At 45.2% G+C, this 6,061-nt stretch overlaps 1 pseudogene; it reads left to right on the top strand.

Moving 5' to 3' along the window:
* Positions 1-2,312: 2,312 nt before the first annotated feature.
* On the top strand, positions 2,313-4,187 carry LOC110328419 (annotated as a pseudogene).
* Positions 4,188-6,061: the final 1,874 nt, after the last annotated feature.

Below are 6,061 nucleotides of genomic sequence, written 5' to 3'. Positions count from 1 at the left end.
CTTCCAATTCTGGATTGTAGTTCATTTCAAATATAGTCAAGTTGACAACCAGGAATAGCCACTACACACACACACCACCCTGCTCCCAGATCCCAGTTGCTTTGAATCCTGAAGTAGAAATTTCTGGTTTCTTTGGAAACTCAGTTATGTCATATGATGTTTTGTTGGGGCAGATACAGGTAAAAGAATGTTTTGCCGAAGCAGACACATGAAACAATATTTTGCTGAAGCAGAAATATGAAAGGATGTTTTAGTGAAGCAGACATAGGTGAGAGAATATTTTGCTAAAGCAGACATATGAGAGGATGCATAATGTTTAGAAAGAATATAAACATGACCTCACAACAGTGGGAAGAAGCTCTGGCATTGGCTCACCTTGCCCCACAGTTGCTGATCTTTGCTAGTCATGACTTTATAGACGAACTCGCCAAAGAACTTCTCACGATATTCCAGCAGCTTCTTGCTGCTTCCACGGACTCAGGTAGAGCCTAGGGGTTTCTTCTGGATCAAATTGCCCATTGCTGATTTGTGAGTGGTGATTGCTGAATGGACTGAACTGAAGTTGCTGATTCGTGTTAGTGTTTTCCTAGAGGTCTGCACTGCTGACGGGGAAGATTGGAATCACCTCAAAGAACTGTTTCTAAACAGGTCCACATCCCCCTTTGCCCTACTAACCTTTCTTTTCCACTATTTCTTGTAGGAAGTGTGCTAGAAGGAAGGTTGAAGTATTTAAGAACCTTTATTAAAGTAGGTTTTGAAAAATCTAAGTCAACAGAATCCCACAGATCTTACCTTTCTAATCTCTCTCCCCATCCATTGCTTTGTCCCTGACCCCAACCCCGGAAGGCAACCTGTGCCATCCCAAGGCCTCTCCTACCAAAACAACAAGTAGACTGAAGGTGACCCCACACCTGTCCCGCTGATCTGAGACCCAGCCACCACCAGGCTAGGTCTCAGCCCTAGCTCTAGAGCAGGAAACCTGCTGCTGTCTCCCTTTCTCCCACTGACTCCACCCACAACCATGCGCAAAGATCTCTTTTCCCAACCCTCCTTCCCCCAGCTCATCCCATTATCCTAGCCTTTAACACCAACAGGCATTCACTGGGAACACACTAGCATGGCAGAACAAGAAACTAGGCCCCAACTTCAGAAGACACACCCAAACTAACCCACAGGCCTCTAAAGACAGAAAACCAAGTAGGCTACCTGAACAGCTTCTCTCCTCCATTACCCCAATTTGAATTCCTCAGTCTCATCCTCAGCTCTACAGCAGAACACCTTGGCACACACACACACACACAGAGAGAGAGAGAGAGAGAGAGAGAGAGAGAGAGAGAGAGAGAGAGAGAGAGAGAGAGAGAGAGAGAGAGAGAGAGAGAGAGAGAGAGAGACAGAGACAGAGACAGAGACAGAGACAGAGAGACAGAGACAGAGACAGAGACAGAGACACAGAGACAGACAGAGAGACAGAGAGACAGAGACAGAGACAGACAGAGAGAGACACAGAGGATGAGAGAGAGAGACAGAGACAGAGACACACACAGAGAGAGAGACAGAGACAGAGAGAGAGAGAGACTCATGCACACACATGCATCCATCTCTCATCTCCCATGGGAGATTTCCCCTTCTAACACTCCTCCCCCTACTCCTTGTTGCATCCCAAACCTCAGCTCCAGCAAGCACCCTGTGCTAACACAAGAGCTACTCCTCCCAGGGCAACCAGTAGGCTGAAAATGGGACCACACCTCTCCTGCTGCTGCTCCTAAGATCCAGTCCTCCCATTTCCATCCCCAGCTTTGTAGCAGAAAGTCTAACCTTCCTTCCCCCAACTTCACCCCAGTATCTCAGCCTCCAACACCGGCAGGCGTTCCTTGTGAATACAGCAGCTGAGCAAGCCAGGAAAACAGGCAACACACCTCCCAAAAAAAATCCAGGAAGGAAACAGAAAAGCAGGAACAAAACACCCACTCAACAAAGACAAACCCAGAAATCAGCACCTAGACTTATAATCATCCCAAACCAGAGACCTGGACAACAGCATAAAGACACAATCAACAACAGCCAAAGCAGTATGTCTCCACTGGAGCCCAGCTCCTACTGCAGCAGGCCCTAAATATTCCAACGTAGCTGAAGCACAAGAAAAAAGACCTTAAAACCAACTAGATGAAGATGACAGTGGTTTTTAAAGATAAAATTAATAAATCCCTTAAAGAAATCCAGGAAAGGCACAGCAGTGACATGCCTTGACTCTGCAGATGTCCAATTTAGATATGGCAGCAGAATCCAGAGTATGTCTGAGGACCTCAGAAACCATGCCTAAGCCACACAAAGAAGCAGGGGCTGCCTTCATTCAATCCCAGCAGTTCTGTGCAGCCATGGCTGACACCTTCCTAGATCACATGTACCGCCTGGACATTGTCTCCACACCCAGCATGCCTGTAACACTGGTATCATTTGTATCATTGATTCTGCTTCCCAATCTGTGGCGATGCTGAAGGAGATGATTAAGTCTCCAATGAATGTGACTCGGCTGAATTTCTCTCATGGGAGCCATGAGTACCATGCAGAGGCCACCGAGAAAGACCATGCAGCCATAGAAAGCTTCAAATCTGAAGCCATTGTCTACCTTTCTGTTGCAGCGGCTCTAGACACAAAGGGACCTGAGATCCAGACTGGATTCATCAAAAGCAGCAGCACTGGGGAAGTGGAGCTGAAGAAGGGATCCACTCCAAAGATCACCCTGGACAATGCCTACATGGAAACGTGTGAAGAGAACAACCTGTGGCTGGACTATAAGAACATCTGCAGGGTGGTGGGGGTGAGCAGTGAGATCTACATGAATAACCAATTCAGTATCAACTAACTTGGACCCCTGGGAGCATTCAGAGCCTGAGCCACCAACCAAAGAGCACACACATGCTGATCTGAGACCACCAGCACATATATAGTAGAGGGCTGCCTTGTCTGGCCTCAGTGGGAGAGGATGTGCCTAATCCTTTAGAGAGTTAATTGGCCAGGGTGGGGAGATACCATCTCACGAGCAAAAGGGAGTGGGCATGGGGAAGGGACTCTGGGAGGGGGAACTGAGAGGGAAGCAGCATTTGGGATGTAAATAAATAAATAAATCTGCATGGATGGTAGGTTCATTTTACTGTAGATGAAGGAGAAAGGTGCTGACTTGCTGGTGACAGAAGAAGAGAATGGTGGCAACTTGGTCAGCAAGAAGGAATGAACCCTCCTGGAACTGCTGTGCATCTCCCTGCTGTGTCAGAAAAGGACGTCCAGGATCTGAAACTTGGAGTGGAGCAGGACGTAGACATGGTGTTTGCATCTTTCATCCACAAGGAAGCCAGTGTGCATGGGGTTAGAAAAGCCCTGGGAGAGAAGGGCAAGAACAATAAGATCATTGGCAAAATCGAGAACCATGCAGATGCCTGCAGGTGTGATGAGATTTTGGAAGGCACTGATGGGATCATGGTGGCTCGTGGTGACTTAGGCATTGAGATTCTTGCAGAGAAGAGCTTCCTGGCTCAGAAGTTGATAATCAAGTGATGCAACCGATCTGGGAAGTCTGTTATGTGTACCATACAGATGCTGGAGAGCATCATCAAGAAACTGCATCCCAGCCATGCTGACACAGTTATGTGGCAAACACAGTCCTAGATAGAGCAGACTGTGTCATGCTATCTGGAGGAATAGACTAAGGGAACTATCCTCTGGAGGCTGTTCATATGCAGCACCTGACTGCCTATGAGGTAGAGGCTGCCACCTACCACTTGAAGTTATTCAAGGAACTCCACTATCTGGCATCTATTACCAACAAACCCACAAAAGCTGTTGCCATGGGCACCATGGAGGCCTGCTTCAAGTGCTGCAGTAGGGCTATTATCCTGGTCACTAGGGCTGGCAGGAGTGTTCACCAAGTGGCCCAGTACCACCCTTGAGCTCCCATCATTGCTGATGGGCAATCCCCCAGACAGCTCACCAGGCTCATCTGTACCATGGCATCTTCCCTGTATTGTGTAAGGATGCAGAATGAGATACCTGGGTTGAGGAGGTTGACCATGTAAACTTGACCATGAATGTTGGCAAGGTCTGAGGCTTCTTCAAGAAGGGAAACTATGCTGACTGGGTGGCACCCTAGCTCTGACTTTACCCATACCATGTGTGTAGTGCCTGTGCATTGATGGCTCTCTGGAGCACCTCTTCTAGCCCCTCTTCCATCTCCTCCCCCACCCCATCAATTAGGCCAGCAATGCTTGTAGTGCTCACTCTGGGTGTGGCGCTGGTGGACTGGGGCATCAGGAAAAATTAATGCCTCTGAAAAATGAAAGAGTCCAGCTGTCAATCATATGACCTTACCCAAACCAGGGGTGAAGGAGGAATGTAGGATTGGAAACTCTCTCACTGTATCACAAAAGGAGAGTAACATAACATCTCTGTATACTTTGCTCCTGTACAAAGTTGCCCAAAGAACTCCCAGTCCTGGCCTGGAGTCAGGAGACAGCAAGAGTAGGGGCTGAGGGCATGGGGCTCAGGATTCCAGTGTAGCTTATATTTGGCACTGGCCCTGACTTGCTTTCCCAACAGCTTTGTCTTCCATGTACACCCCACTCCACTTTCACTGCAGACACTCCACTCTCCACCTTCTGTTCTTCAGCATCTCCAGGCCTGTTGCTATATGCCTACCTGAATGTCAATAAACAGCAGCTGAAGGGGCGGGGAGCAGAAAGAAAAGAAAAAAAAGAAAAAGAAATCCAGAAAAATACAAACAGTGTGAGGAAATTAATAAATCCCTTAAAGAAAAGCATAAACCAAAAGCTGGGGAAAATGAATAAATACCTTAAAGAAATAATAAATAAATAATGCACAAAGATGAAATAAAGGAAACACAAATAAAGGGAATTCTGGAAATTAAGAATTTAGGAAGTCAAACAGGAACTACAGAGGCAAGCTTCACCAACAGAATACAAGAAGTGGAAGAGAGAATCTCAAGCACTGAAGATATTATAGAAGAAATGAATACACTGGTGAAACAAAATGAATATTCTAAAAATTTCCTGACACCAAACATCCAGGAATTCTGGGACACCATGGAAGGATCAAATGCAAAAATAACAGGAATAGAGGAAGAAGAAGAATCACAGCTCAAAGGCCCAGAAGATATTTTGAACAAAATAATAGAAGAAAAATTCCCTAACCAAAAGGAGAAAATACATTTGACGTATAGGAAGCTTACAGATAACCAAATAGATTGAACCAGAAAAGAAAATCCCCTCACTACCTAATAATCAAAACACTAAATATACACAACAAAGAACGAATGTTAAAAAGCTACAAATGAAAAGGGCCAAGTAACCTATAAGAGCAGACCTATTCAAATTGCACCTGACTTCTCAGTGGAGACTCTAAAAGCCAGAAAGGTCCTGGACAGATGTGCTGCAGACTCTAAGAGACCACAGATGTCAGCCTATATTACTATACCCAGCAAAACTTTAAATCACTATAGATTTATAAAATAAGAGATTCTGTAATAAAGTCAAATTTAAACAATATCTAGCTACAAATCCAGCCCTACAGAATGTATGAGAAAGAAAATTCCAATGTAAGGAAGTTAACTACACCCATGAAAGCATAGGAAATATATAATCCCACACCAGTAAAATCAAAATAAAGGGAATCACACAGATGCACACACACACACACACACACACACACACACACACACCAAAAACAACAATGAAGTAACAGGCATCAACAATCATTGGTCATTGTTATCTCTCGATATCAGTGGTCTCAATCCCCCAGTAAAAATACACAGACTAACAGAATGGATGTAGAAACGGGATCCATCCTTCTGTTGCATCCAAGAAACACACCTCAACATCAAGGATAAACATTACCTCAGGATAAAGGACTAGAAAAAGATATCCCAAGCAAATGGACCTAAGGAGCAAGCTGGAGCAGCCATTTTATTATGCAACAAAATAGACTTTAAACCAAAACTAAAAAAGAGATAGGGAAGAACACTACATATTCCTCAAAGGAAAAAGCCATCAAG

Source organism: Mus pahari, chromosome 10, assembly GCF_900095145.1.
Source record: "Mus pahari chromosome 10, PAHARI_EIJ_v1.1, whole genome shotgun sequence".
Lineage (NCBI taxonomy): Eukaryota > Metazoa > Chordata > Mammalia > Rodentia > Muridae > Mus > Mus pahari.
This window is presented reverse-complemented; position numbering and strand designations above follow the sequence as displayed.